The following is a 15,291-nucleotide window of genomic DNA, read 5'->3' on the forward strand; positions in this document are numbered from 1 at the left end:
TCAAAACAGTCAGCATTCCTTATCTTAGTTTATTAACCAAAGTTCCCTAGCAGATTATGCTGCAAACTCACCTCAAGGCTTTGCAATGGCTGCCACCCACTGTGCCCTCTCAATATAACTGTCCTGTAACCTTTCCAGGATCCCCGAACGTTTCTGAGGACAATATCTACCTGTACATATACGTATATTGTTTGGACCAAAGAGCTGCACACAAGGGAGCAGAGCTCAAATCTGAAAGTGACTCACCCACCATCCTCAGGAACCATGAGAGGATCAGTGAGCCCAGACTGTTCAGTGGGCTCCTGGCCTGGGTGTCTTGTTGTACCACAGGCTGTTAGCAGGCAACTTTGGATCTCTTCCTCATACCGAAAACTGAAAAAAAAAAAAAAAATGATTAAAGACAATCTGGTGATACCAAATAGCTTTACTTAACACTTCGTGAAGTGGGCAATCTCCATTCCCAAGGATCCAGAGAACTTCCAAGTGGGGCAGAGGGCAGGAAGATTTTATAGGCTAAAAAATAAGGGACAAGGGAAAGAAAGATAGAAAGTGAGGAAGGAGCAAGGAGATAAGTATAGAGCCCAGAGCTGGCTTGGCCTTTGGGGATTGCTGACCTGCTAGACTGTGTTCCTGGTCAAGTAGAGCATTTGCAGGAACATGAAAGTGTCAGTTTCCAGGGGCGTCTGGGTGGCTCAGTTGGTTAAGCGCCCGGCTTCGACTCAGGTCACGATCTCGCAGTCCGTGAGTTCGAGCCCCGTGTCGGGCTCTGGGCTGATGGCTCGGAGCCTGGAGCCTGCTTCGGATTCTGTGTCTCCCTCTCTCTCTGCCCCTCCCCCTTTCATGCTGTGTCTCTCTCTGTCTCAAAAATAAATAAACGTTAAAAACAAAAAAAAAGAAAGTGTCAGTTTCCTGGCATGACAGCTTGGGCAGGAGTGGCTCCACCTTGGGCTGAGAAATTTATTTCAACTCAGGCCTGAGCTCAGATCCAAACGTTCTGACTGGGATTTGGGTGTGATAATGATGATCACGATAGGAAGCTTGAATGATTGAGCATTTACTACCCAGGGGCACAAAGCTGAACATTCTACATTCATTAGTCTCAAATACCCTCACAACAACCCTTAGAAATGGGAGTTGATTTTATAAACAACCCCATTTTGCAAATGAGGGCACCAAGGCCCAGGAACTCTAAGAAATTTGCCAAACTCAGGCCCTCTTGCCTATGACACATGCTGTTGAAGGGGTTCAGGACAAGATTCCCCCCAAATGGGTCACTTTGGCATATGGACTATTTTTTTTTTATTTTAAAAATGTTTTTATTTGTTTTTGAGAGACAGAGCATGAGTGGGGGAGAGGCAGAGAGGGAGGGGGACACAGAATCTGAAGCAGGCTCCAGGCTCTAAGCTGTCAGCACAGAGCCCAATGTGGTTCTCGCACTCACGAACCGTGAGATCATGACCTGAGCTGAGGTCAAACACTTAATTGACTGAGCCACCCAGGTGCCCAGATCCTGCAGGCTGAAGAGAAATTTTCGCACCTCCCTTAACTCCCTGGATGAATCTAAGTTGGGGATCTTTCCCAGAGCAAGAGTTATTACCAGAGATCAATTTTATCTGACCGACTCTCCTGTGTGGCAGGGCAAACATCTACCAAACATCTGCCCTTCTTTTTTTAAATTTTTTTAACGTTTATTTATTTTTGAGACAGAGAGAGACAGAGCATGAACGGGGGAGGGGCAGAGAGAGAGAGAGACACAGAATCCGAAGCAGCCTCCAGGCTCTGAGCTGTCAGCCCAGAGCCCGACGCGGGGCTCGAACTCACGGACCGCGAGATCGTGACCTGAGCTGAAGTTGGACGCTTAACCGACTGAGCCACCCAGGCGCCCCTAACATCTGCCCTTCTTATTGCCCTGTGACTTGTCATCCTCCCCTTGGAGGCCCCACACCCCTATCCCATACCTTAGCCCAGGAGGGCCTATTGACCACATTTTACCTTTGTGTCTTTGAACCTGTCATGTGTGTGGTGCTCCCACATGTACAGAATTAAACTTGATTTTCTCCTGTGAATCTGTCTCATGTCAATTTAATTCTCAGACCAGCCAGAAGAGTCCTTAAAAGGTAAAGGAAAATTATTCCTCCCCAACACCACCTTGCTGGTACCTTGTACTCCTAGTTCAGTTTGTCTCAAGCATGAGATAGGAGTTTAGGTGTTTCCTCTCCCAAGGGTCCTTGTAACTTGTTAGCGGGTCCTGGTGATCCAATGACCACTGGACTAGAGGGTCTCTCTGTTGTAGCTGGGTGAGGGTGGCACTATAATGTGGAGCCTCCTTACCTCGTGCACACAGTGTGATGTGGTGCAAGTGCGTTGAAATCTACTCAATTGTTTAATCCTCTGAGGGAGATGGGGTTGAGGGCACTCGTTCATTTTAGCCAAAGGAGGTCAAGTGACTTGTACTGGTCACACGGTGGACATTGTGACCATTCCAAAGAAGCAAGGTAAAGGTGGAGGTTGAGGCAAAGGGGGAGATTAATGGGAGAGAATTTGGGGTTCTCTGAGACTCACCCCTTCGTGATCTTGTCTCCTCTGCCACTTTCCCAAGATGTGTGGGAAAGGCAGCTTTTATGTCTGATGAGGTTTCCTCCAGGCCTGCCGCTCAAAGTGTGGTCCTGGGGACAATTTGAAAGGGGAAAAACTGGAGCTGGGGACACCCGGTAGCAGTGAGCCTGTAAGAAATACAGCTTCTCCGGTCTCACCCTAGACCTGCTGAACAGAATGTGCATTTCAGGGGCGCCTGGGTGGCTCAGTTAGTTAAGTGTCCAACTCTTGATTTCAGCTCAGGTCATAATCTCACAGTTTGTGAGTTCGAGCCCTGCATCAGGCTCTGCGCTGGTGTCTCAGAGCCTGCTTGGAATTCTCTCTCTATCCTTCTCTCTCTGCCCCTCCCCCTCCCCCCCAACACACACGCTCTCTCTCTCCCTCTCTCCCTCTCTCTCAAGATAAATAAATAAATTTTATATATAAAACAGGAATGTGAATTTCAACAAGATCCCTAGGCAGTTCACAAGCATGGTAAAGTTGGAGGAGGCTGTTACCCAGCATTTTGGCCCCTGCAGGCAGAAGCCTGGGGAGGTGGGGAGGTTACAAAATGAACAGGACTCACCCAGCTCCTCCCCTTCCCCACTCCACTCCCCACTGGCTGTCTCCACTCCTCTGCAGGGATGTGAAAAGCTCTGTCAGACCCCAGGTTTCCACAGAAGCCCTTCTGAAGGCCTTGAAGATGAGCTCCCTCTGCCTCTCTGTAGTCGTTCTCATCCTCTTGAGCACCCTGCTGGCCAGTACCCGGGGGGATGAAACTAGTACCTCACCCCCAAGTAAGTCCCACTCCCCTGTCTTCTACAGGCTGGGGCCCATAAAGGAGAGACATTCTGTGAAAGGGGAACCAAACATCCCTTTGCATTTCTCCAGGGACATTAGGAAATTTTAATTGCAGGGATTTTTCATGACTCTAAGAAGTAAATCAGTATGTTTTCAGCTTTTAAAACATTATCCTGCCTAATGCTCATCAGACAACTCTACCAGAACCTGAGCCCCATCTCTGAGACTCCCTATTCCTGGTTTCTGCCTCTTCCCTGAACCTCGCTGTAGTGTAATGAACAAAATGACTATTACGTCTTTGTCTTGCTTCCAGCCACAACTCAGGAAACCCTTGGGATGTACTGTCTTTTGGGTGCTAATGAATGACTACAGGCTGGATATCGTCTGGAGGGGCTGGTGGCCAGAAAAACTGCTCAGGTTATTAAAGGGCTAGAATTTTCAGCCCCTACCACTATCCAACCTCTGGGGAGGAGGAGGGTACTGAGAGAGTTCAATCACCAATGGCCAATGATTGAATCAGCCATATCGATGTAATGAAGACTCCATAAAAACTCCTAACCATGAAGGTTCAGAGAACTTCTGAGCTGCTGACACATGGAGGTGCTGTGAGAGTCACCCTCCGGGTCCTTCCACCCCCCACCCTGCCCTACACATCTCTTCCATTTGACAGTTCCTGAGTTTTATCCTTTGTAATCAACTGGTAATGGCAAATAAAGTGCTTTCCTGAGTTCTGTAAATCATTCTAGTGATTACTCAGCCTGGGGGAGTGGTGGTGGTCAAGGAACCCTGTATTTATAACTGGTTGGCCAGAAGTATGGGTGGCCCCAGGGACTTGTGACTGGCACCTACAGAGGGGGCAGTCCTCTGGGACTGAGCCCTTAACCTGTAGGCTCTGTTCTAACTCTGAGGATTTCATGTCAGAAGTGAATGGACTTGTAGGACATCCAGGTGGTGTTGGAAAATTGGTTGATGTTGGTAGAGACAACACATATTTGGTGTCAGGAAAAAACCCCAAGACTCATTAACCCCTGTGCTTTGGGGGCTGGGGTGAGGCTCAGGGACAGGAGAGTAATGGGTGTCCTATTATCTACATTTCTGAATGTCTACTTGTCACCTGCATTTTAACAATTTCTCACAGAAGTCGGGTGTTTCATCATTGGGGTTGTGGTGGACTAGTATCTTGTCCTGACCTTACCACATAATACGTGTCACTTTGGGAAAGTCACTTATGCTCAGTTTTTTCACCTGCCACCTGCCACCCAGGTTCTTTGAAAGGATTACCAACCATGAATATAAAGATTTAATAACACACCATGGCCCAGGATGTCCACTCTCCACTAAGATGTCTCAGTCTGAAAGACTTGGTCTACCCATCTCCTTCCCCCAAGGAAAAAATATTCAGGTGTCAAATCATGATTTTATTTCTCCATTACTAAAATTAATCAGAAGGGCCTGGAACAGCTGAATGGAGCTTCTTCTGTGCCTGAGGCAAGTGCGGACAGAGAGCAGGAAATATAACGCTTCTGCGAGTTTGCCCTCCAGACCAAGGCTGTGCTTCTCCCAGGATGTTAGAATAGTAGTAATAACTCAAGGCCCTTCCACTTGCCCCCATGTCTATTATTTTATTATCCTCTCAGGATACAGAATGGTGGAACCAGCTTCTTAATTATATATACAGAGGTGCCCCATCATCAAACAGATATTTTACTAACGGGAATTTCATTATAGTCATTCTATCCAATGACTGTGCACCTGGGTGAACATGAGATGGGAGATGAATTCATTTGACAAATATTAACTCATTTGACAAATATTTATCAAGTACCTATAAGGCACTGTTCTTGGTGTGGGGACACAGCTATAACAAAACACAGCAAAGACCCTGCCCTCTAAGAGGGAAACAGACAATAGAGCAAGAGGGAAATAATATGCCAGGTCACAAGTGTTTTGCTGATGGGGAGTGACGGGTATAAAGAAGGCTATGCCCTTTCTACAGACTGGTCAAGGAAATCGTCTTTGAAAAGGAGATGTTTGAGCAGCGCTTGGAGAAACCAAGGGTGTGCCAGCTGACCAGCTGATGGAAGAGCAGTTCAGGAAGAGGGCTCAGCAAAAAGAACTTGCCCGGAGTGTTTGAGCAGCGGTGAGGAGGCCAGCGTGTCTGGACCTGAGCGAGTGGGGTGGGGTAGTGGAAGGTGAGGAGGCCAGGGAGGCCCTGGGGAGCAGGTCGTGCAGAGCCTTGTAGGGCTTTATAAGAACTCCAACTTTGGTTCTAAGAAAGGGATGGGGAGTTGCTAAGTGTTTGGATGTAGGAGCAATTCAATAGCACTCAAGGATCCCTCTGACCATGGAGAGTGGTCCCTAGGGGGCTAAGGGTAGAGACAGAGGGACCAGTGGGCAGGGTACTGCAATAATCCAGGCAAACAATGATGGAGTGTGGATGTATGCGACTCCCGCAGTCTATCCAGTTCTCTTGAATAAAACAAATGCCTTACTCTGTTAAGAATGATTCTCTTCCTGGGGCGCCTGGGTGGCTCAGTAGGTTAAGCGTCTGACTTCAGCTCAGGTCATGATCTCGTGGTTTGTGAGTTTGAACCCTGCGTCAGGCTCTGTGCTGTCAGCTCAGAGCCTGGAGCCTGTTTCGGATTCTGTGTCTCCCTCTCTCTCTGCCCCTCCCTCGCTTGCCCTCTGTCTCTCAAAAATAAATAAACACTTCAAAAACAAAAAAGATTAAAGAATGATTCTGTTCCTTTTGTGAGTAATCAAACATCTTTTCTTTTCTTAAAACGTCCTTTCTTTGCTGTTTTCTGATAATACATGCAGTAATGTGTTCATTACAGAAGACTTAGAAGATGAAGAAAAGCATTAAAAAATAAAGATTTCCAAATCCTACAACCCAAAGATTACAGATAAACCATTCTACTTTGAGAGCTCTTCATGTACATGAATGAATTGATTCGCTCATCATGGAGCCTGGCCATGCCAGGAAGAGCCACCAAGCAGGCGTAGCTGTTCTCTGGAACCACAACCTTCCCTTTCATTTCTCCTTGTGCCCACCCCCCCCCACCTTCCCTCCTCAGGGCCCTGGTGCCACCTTCCCTCTAGGTCCCTATCAAGTCCCTCTCAGGAGAATATCCAACTCATGAAGCTCACCCCGAGAAAGGACACACTTCACCTCAGCAGGAGGGCTGGGCAGGGAGGCACCTGCCTCTCACACAGAATATAAGGGAAGCCAAATACAGCCAAACCTTGGTTAGTGAGCATAATTCATTCTGAAACATGCTTGTAACCCAGAGCAGTCACATATCAAAGTGAATTTCTCCATAAGAAATCATGGAAACTCAGATGATTCGTTCCACAACCCCAAAATATTCATATAAAAATGATTACAATGCTGTAATATAATACAAAATAATAAAGAAAGTACAAAATATAAAGAAAAATAAACAACTTAACCTGCACTTACCTTTGAAAACTTCCATGGCTGGTGTGAGGGGGACAAGAGAGAGGAGGGTTATCGTATAGGACAACTTTCACATATCACTGCTATCTATTGGCTCAGTGGAATCTTTTTCTTTTTGTGAAACTTTAACAAGGAACTTATCCAATGACTTAGAATGAAGCAAAGTATTCTTAAGGTTACACTTGTATGGAAAAGCAAAGGACTGTCCATAGGTGCTTTGAAGTGACAAAAAATACATTAGTGCCACTTGTGGGCACCTTCCATCACTCCGAAAAATCACTGATTTCTGCCAAACACTATGGCCTCCAAGCATGGGAGACAATCACCTACAATCCCGCAGAGAGAGAGAGAGAGGAGAGAGAGAGAAGAACCATTGGCTCAGGTATGATCATGTGACATTCAGTGTCACATACTACTCGTTTTGCAAGACATCACTCATTTATCAAGTTAAAATTTATCAGAAATGTTTGCTCATCTTGCAGAACACTCACAGAACCACTTACTTGCAATCCAAGGTTTAATGTACTTAATCATTCAGATAAGCTGTATTTGAATACAATAGTTAAAAATCATAATTAATGCAAAAAGCCCATTGTGAACAGAATATTAACATTTCAATAAATGCAGGATCCATCCCTGTACTTGCGGACCTGCCTCGCCTCAGTCCTGGCCCCGCTCAGCTGAAAATCAAGACCTTTACATTCAGACCTGAATAGGAGTCATTCCCGACTTCAAGTTCAGATGTCCATCAGAATGTGATTTCCTACTTCAAAAGGAAAAAATCATGGGGCGCCTGGGTGGCGCAGTCGGTTAAGCGTCCGACTTCAGCCAGGTCACGATCTCGCGGTCCGTGGGTTCGAGCCCTGCATCAGGCTCTGGGCGGATGGCTCGGAGCCTGGAGCCCGTTTCCGATTCTGTGTCTCCCTCTCTCTCTGCCCCTCCCCCGTTCATGCTCTGTCTCTCTCTGTCCCAAAAATAAATAAACGTTGAAAAAAAAAAAATTTAAAAAAAAAAAAAAAAAAGGAAAAAATCTTTCTTTTAAATAGAGAGTTGTGATTCCTTATGTGCAAGAAAGCAACTTCCCAATCAATTTAAAGGTTTTCTCATAAATGAAAGATTTCCCTCTGCCCTCTGGACACCTAGTTGATGGTTTCAGCCTGTGTTGCACAGGATTTTTTTCCTGTTTACTTGACGGTTTATTGAAGGGGTTAGAAGTCTGTGGCTGAATCAACACATTGAAATATTCAGAGACTTAAGTAAAGACTTAATATTCATCAAGATATTTTACATTTTGACAACTTAGATCTAAAATATTAGATCTAAAATATAGAATAATGATTTTTCTGATTCCTGGATAGATATTTTAAAGCTTTAGCTTGATAAAATATGTTTTTTAAAAAAAACAACACTGAAATCCTTAAAAGTAAGTCATTTACTTAATATGACTCTGAAAAAAAGAAGCATGGGTTTATCCTACCATTGGAAAAATCTGGCTGTGCTGGTTTCCAGTGGAGGGTCACTGGGAATGAGTCTATTGTGCTTCAACGGGTTGGGGAGAGGTTCAAGGGCTTTTCTTGGGCAATTTTGTCCCAGGTTATTTATAGCTCGAATATCGAGTTTGAGCATTAAATTAGAATTTAATGAGTGCACCTAACAGCTACTCAAATAACTAACACTTACTGAATATTGTTAATTGCTACTTCCTTTACAGACATCATCTCTAAGCCTCTCAACAAATCTATGAGGTTGAGACTATTGTTTGTGCTTATTTCATCGAATAGGCTGCTGTGGCTCAGAGTGATTAGTTTTCTTACCTAAAATCACATAGCCAATGAGTGGTGAGCTTAAATAACATGCAGTGCATTTTGCCCAAGATGCCCCTTAAGCCTTGGGGGTACTGGGATATGAAGGGGTGGGGGAACAGTGGGGGGCAGTGAGAGGGCTGAGGATGGGGCTCCAGGCCCCACACCGAAGTACTTACCAGACAGCTTTCTCTTGGTAAGATTTCATTTGAGAGAAGGGATCTGCTGCTAAAAAGGATTGACACCCACATCCGCATAGCACATATCCTATGCTTCACAAAGCCAGGATGTCACTGGATGCAGCGCTTTATTACTCCACGTTATCCTGCAACCATTTTCTAATGTCAGTATTCTTATATAATGTTACTTACGTGTTGCAAAAATTGTGGCATATTTATTTTAAATATTTCTTTATTTTTTAATTACAAAAGGTGTATATGCTTCTTATAACTAGTGGAAGGACGCAAAGATGTGTAAATAAAGTTTTAAGATTCCCTCTCCAGTGTTGGGGAGGAAATCTTTTCCTTAATCTTTCAAAGGTTCTTCTGACTGTCCTAAGAATTAAATTGACATGAGACAAATTAATAAGAGAAACACTAATTTAATTTTGTATTTACAGGAACCCCACGTCCATGAGCAGTTCAAAGACAGGTAAATGAGGTCTATAGGCCCTCCTGGGCTAAGGTATGGGATGGGGCGTTGGGCTTTCAAGGGGAGGAGGGCAAGTCATAGGGCAATAAGAAGAAAGGCAGATGTTTGGCAATTAGATGTTTGCCCCACCCCACAGAAGAGTGAGTCAGATAAAGTTTTTCTCTGGCAATAACTCTTACCCTAGGAGAGATCCTCAATTTAGATTCTTCTAGGTAGTTAAGGGAGGTGTAAAAATTTCTCTTGAGCCCACAGGGTCTCAGCTGCCTTTAGCTTGAAATAGACCACATATCAAAGTGGCACATTTTGAGAAGACTTGTTCGGAACCCCTTCACTGGTAGGTGTTTGTTGTTTCCAGCACTTCCAAATAATTCTCTGTTTCTCAGCACATACTGACTGGGTGTCCTACCATTTAACTTAACTCTGACTGGCAATAGTGGCGGCTCCCACTGCTCAGTAAAGGCTCCGTCCTATAAAACTGCCTACCTACCCCCCTCACTTCAGATGCCAATTGCAGGTCCAGATTGTTACCTGTGCTTCTTACCAACTGGTTATAGATTAGACGTTCCCATGACCCCTTCTCGGGTTCTATTAATTTACTAGAGGCTCAGAGAAACATTTTACTTACTAGCTTACTGGTTTATTATAAAAGGATATAACTCAGGAATAGCCGGATGGAGGAGATGCATGGGGGCAAGGTATGGGGAAAGGGTGCAGAGCATCCATGCTCTCTCCAAGGGTGCCACTCTCCCAAATCTTCATGTGTTCACCAACCCTGAAGCTCTCAGAACCCCAAAACCCCTTTGGGGTTTTGAAGAACTCTCAGCAAAGTGGCATGATTGATAAAATCATTGACCATGGTTGATTAAACCAATCTCCGGCCCCTCTCCCCTCCTGGAAGGCAGGGGACGGGGCTGAAATTTCCAACCCTTAAGTCACACCGTTGGTTCCCCTGGCAACAAATCCCTCTCCTTTGGTTACTTAGGAGCTTTCCAAAAGTAACATCATTGAGGTTAGATAGACACCTTTATGGTTAGAAAGACACCTTTATGGCTCTCATCATTTGGGGAATGCCAAAGGTTTTAGGAGCTTTGTGCCAGGAAAGGGAGGAAGATCAAGTATATAGTTCTTATTATAAATCACAACGCCACATCCCCTCAGTATCCCATTATTCCCAGCCCCTTGGGGCAGCCATGGTTAACACACGGCTACATTTGCTTCCGTGTCTTTCTTCATTACAGCAGGATTCTTTAAAACATTTTTTAAAAATAGTATAAGCTTTCAAGCATACATAAAAATACAGCGAATAGTGTAATAAATCCCCATGTACCCATCATCCGGCTTCAGCAATTATCAACACATGGAGAATATTATTTATGTCTGTCATTTTTTTTCTGGAGTTTTTTGTTTTTTTTTTTTTTTTTGAAGCTAATCTGAGGCATCCTGCCCGTTAACCCATAAATACTTCATTAATTATATACCTTTTTTTTGTTTTACATTATCACTATGTCATTGTGACACGTAACAAAATCAAGAGTAATGCCCCAGAAAGCAGGCCACCAAATGGAGGTTGCACACCTCCTGCTCCCCACCCCCTACCACTGTCTGGAGGCATGTGGGCTGTTTCAGTTGTGCACCGTGCAGACTGAGGTGTGCTGACACCTCATAAGTGACCCAGAGCCCCCCTCGCACCCCAGTAGGCTGCAGCCGGCCTTCTGCCCGGAGCTCCCTTACCCGGGTTGCTGCAGGGTCCTGAAGGTCAGTGGTTCTTCAACGCTGACGCTGGGCACTGCCAGACTTTCTCATATGGTGGCTGCAGAGGGAAAGAGGACTGCTTCTGGGGTGAGCAGGTGTGCATCTACACCTGAATTGGTGGGAAAGAGCCCAAAACAGGTGGGTGAGGTGGGGGGCAAGGCAGGGAGGGGAAGGGGCAGGGAAGAGGTGGGGTCCAGGAGCCCGGTGCCCCTCACCACTTCCTGAGGAGAAAGTGGCCGCAGTGTCTTGGGAAAACACACACTGAGCACACTCTCCATGGACCAGCTCCACAGAACGTCCCTGCGAGTGGTGGCCCCGAGATAATCCGAGCCAGCCCCCCTCCCCCGCACCCCCTTTTCAGCTGGAAACATTGAGGCAGCCTCCCTGCTGAGTGGTCTGTCGTGCTCCTGAGCAGCCACCACGGAGGCTTGGTAAGCTCCCTTTCTTCTTGCCGGCCATCCCAATAGTGGGGAGGATCCAGGGTGCTCATTCCTGGGACCATCCAGGACCTGTCAGGGCCTAAGCTATGTGGGTCGGGGACTTCAGTGATGACAGCCAACACATTCTTTTCTCCTGAACTCCCCTGAGATGCTGAAGTTGGAGGAAGCCCCAGCAGGGCTGGGTTGTGGCTGCCTCCTGAAATAACTCAGCCTCCTCAACCCTACCCTCCTTAGCACAGCCCTGCCTCCTTCCTTCTCCGCATGGGCCTACTTGGTTTAGCCCTGTCTCTGCCTTACCCAGTAGACCCCAAAACCACAGGGGCAAGAACTAAGCACCTTTGTTCTTTCCCACCGCTTTATCCTTAGCACTTAGCGTGGTTCCCAGCACGAAGGAGACGGTCCATACATATCTGTGGAATGAACGAATCAATGCGTGAGCACATCTCCTCGCTAGCAGAGTGAGCATGAGGGGAGAGGTTGGAAGCCAGGACTCCTCCCCGACCTCATCCTCGCTGCATCCTCACCTTCATCCCCCAATATCACTGGGCTTTGAGGGTAGACGGCGGTAGAATCCTGGCACCCAGTTCCAAGCATTGTCGCAGAAGGAGTGCTTTCACCAAAGAAGCCCCTTTCTCCCCTCAGTGATGCTGTACATTTTCCGGTCTAGGACTTCAAACTCTTTGCGTTGTGTTTAAATAAATTCGTTTTCCCATTAAGCTAACCTGAGTGGATTCTGTTGTGGGCAGCTAAGAACCTTCGCTGATACAGTCTGCCAAAGTGGTGGTACTTCACATTCTCCTACAGACCTGTGGCGTCTCTTCTTTTCCTGACTTCAGACTGGGCCGAACCAGTAAGGGAAGCGAAGCCATCAGAGGGCCACCTACCTCCTCGCGACTACCCCAAGCCACACAAAACCCCTGGGTGACTTTAAGGCCCCTTTTCCATTCAGACTTTTGTTCTTTACCTTTTGGGGCCAGGTCAGTTGTGCGGGCAGGCTGTTGTGGGCTCGGAAGGAGAAAGGAAGGAGTATGGGGCTCAATTGTCCACTTGTCCAAGGAACCCCTTTCCTGTAGATGTGTGTGCGTGCAGGGGAGGGCTCTTGCAACAAGAGCGATTACCCATCTGGGGAGCACTTTCCATGTATGGGCTCTGTGCTTAGCATGTGATTTAATCACCCTAAGGATCCTGTGGGGGAGGAAACGAGGGCTTGGTAATGTCTCGTAGCTGGCAAATTCATTTCCTGGGGCCACTGTAACAAAATACTACAAACTCGGTGGTTTAAGCAACAGCTATTTATTCTATCACAGTTCTGGAGGCCGGAAACCTGAGACCAGGGTGTCTGCAGGGCCATGATCTCCCTGAAGGCACTGAGAAGGATCTGCTTCAGGCCTCTCTCCTAGTTCGTGGAAGTTCGTTGGCTTGGGGCAGCATAAATCCAATCTCCTCATGGCATTCCTTCCATATTCTGATTTCCCCTTTTTATAGGACACCAGTCATAGGGAGGGCCCATCCTACTGACCTTATCTTCACTCTGATCTCTGTAAAGACCCTATCTCCAAATAAGACCCCATTCTGAGGTATTCGGGGCTGGGACTTCAACACATTCTTCTTGAGGGGGACACAATTCAACCCATAATAGCAAAGAAATGGCAAAATGTGGACCTGATCGACCTCAGCCTTTGTCCTTCGGATGGAGGAAGACTGCAGAAGGTGAGAGCCCAGCCTCTCCAGCCAGGCTGCAAGGGTCCAAATGCCTGCGTCTGTCTGAATTTGGGGCTCTTAAGAAGCAGAGGCAAGTAGCTTATTATGTAAGATGGAGGCAGGTGAGAAAGGGAAGGAGAGGCAGGCAATAAACATTGAGTTCTCAAGCCCACTACCTCTGTTTGTGACTGGTGTTTAATCACATGGGGATTCAGGGAAGTGGGTAGAACACTGTCCCTGCAGTTACCTCCCCCAAGAGGAGAGGGAAAAGTGTTTACACACCAACTCCCTGTTATTCATTGGCTGAGGACTTCTGGCTTGTTCTGTTCACAGGCTTTCCTTGCGTGGCTTCCAAGAAAGCCCTCGGGCAAAGACGTGCCGGTAGTGGCTGTTGGAAGTCAGCCAGCAGCGCTGAACGTGGCAGCTCCCAGAGGTAAGGGTAGGGCACATATCTTGTGCCACACTGTTTATGTGGCTTTGAACAAGTTATTTAACCTCTCTGTTCCGATCTTCTTCCTACGTGGGGTTGTTGTGAGGATAAATGACTTAATCCATGCTGATCCCTTAGACCAGAGAGCCTGGCATATAATTAGTGCAATTGAAACATTTGCTAGGATTATAATTGACTAAATTGTACTGTCCTTTGCTGGAGAAGGAGCGACTCAGACAGTCATATTTAGAATACTCTCTTTTTCTCTTTGAACCAGTAAGTCTCTCCCTCACCCCTGCCCGGGCTTGCCACATTGGTCTTGACTCTACTCCCGAGAAACCCACCCACTGACAATTGTACACAGACTGGGAGATGGCCATCAAGAAAGTACTCCCATCTCCCATCAAGTGTCTTTTAGGTTCTTGTGCAACATTTTGCTAAGTCCCCTCTATCAGCTTTCAGATTCTTGGGACTTGAAGTGGGAGGAATCCCTCTTTTTCAGTTCCCTACAATTTATGCAGAGGCTGCTAGAATGCCACCTCACTGTGTGGGGGGAGAGAGGTTCATGTAAGAACAGGATGGTCGGTAGGGTAAGAGCTTTCGAACCGCCCTCCTGACTTGCTTCCCCTAGTTAGGCAAGAGAGTGGCAATCAGATAATGTGAAAATATGGACAACTGAAAGAAGATCTCGAGGGGGGCAGGGAGGAGGTGGGGTGTAAGCTCATGGAGATATTTCTTAGGACGTACCACTCTTCGGTTCATCATTAAACCTTCCCAGCTACAAGGCATTGTGGGACTTCTTCAAAATCCAGGGGGTGCTCAGCCAAAGGGAGGCCCCATAGCCAGAGTTCCCAGCTCTTGCAAGCAGACGCCCTTGACAGTGCTTTCTGGGAAGACGTGAGCTGAAGGGGCTTCGGGAGAGCAGTCTAACTGTCTCACTACAGATGAGGAAAGTGAGCCATAGAGTGTTCACACAGCAGGATTGTGAAACAGAAGAGAGACAGAGACAGAACTGGTTCTGTCACACGTTACCTTGTAGTCTTGGGCAAATTTCTCAACCTTTCCAAGTTTCACTTTCCTTATTTATAAAACAAGGGTAATGAGAATATCTTTTGATGTCTCCATCCAAAGATCACTAGAAACATTCCTGTTTCTGCTGGAACGAGTTGGGTTTATTACTCGTTGCGGCAAGGGAGAGCGCGCACACACATCTCATTAAGAGGATGTTAGAAAGGACTTACGGGATTTGGGCTTATGTCGGGTGATTTGGGGACAGGTTCAAGGAAGCTGGCTCTGCTCTGGATCGGATGTTGTCAGGAAGTGGGGCGGTTCTCTGACTGGGTATCTTAACCCCAACAATAAGAAGGGAATGCTAGGTAGACGTTACAGCCATAGTTGATAAAGAAGGAACCGTCCTCCAGATTGGCTACGATAGGGGATGCTTGCTTATTTTTGTGGCTTGTGCAGTGCTCACTCTTTGTTCAACCAAGATCACAGAGGGCCTTGTTTTTGTCTTGGTCCACCACAGGCACAGAAGGGCCTTGTCTGATGCTGACGTTCTGTGAAATTGTTTGTGTTCAGCAGGAGAACATCAAAGGTCAACTGTGAGTGCCAGGTCAGCTCTCAGAAGTAAGCCAGGGGCTGCTTTGTTCTGTCTTGTATCAATCTCATAGAATTATG

Source organism: Puma concolor, chromosome A3 (assembly GCF_028749965.1).
Source record: "Puma concolor isolate L17-30 chromosome A3, mPumCon1.1.hap2, whole genome shotgun sequence".
NCBI classification, from domain to species: Eukaryota; Metazoa; Chordata; class Mammalia; order Carnivora; family Felidae; genus Puma; species Puma concolor.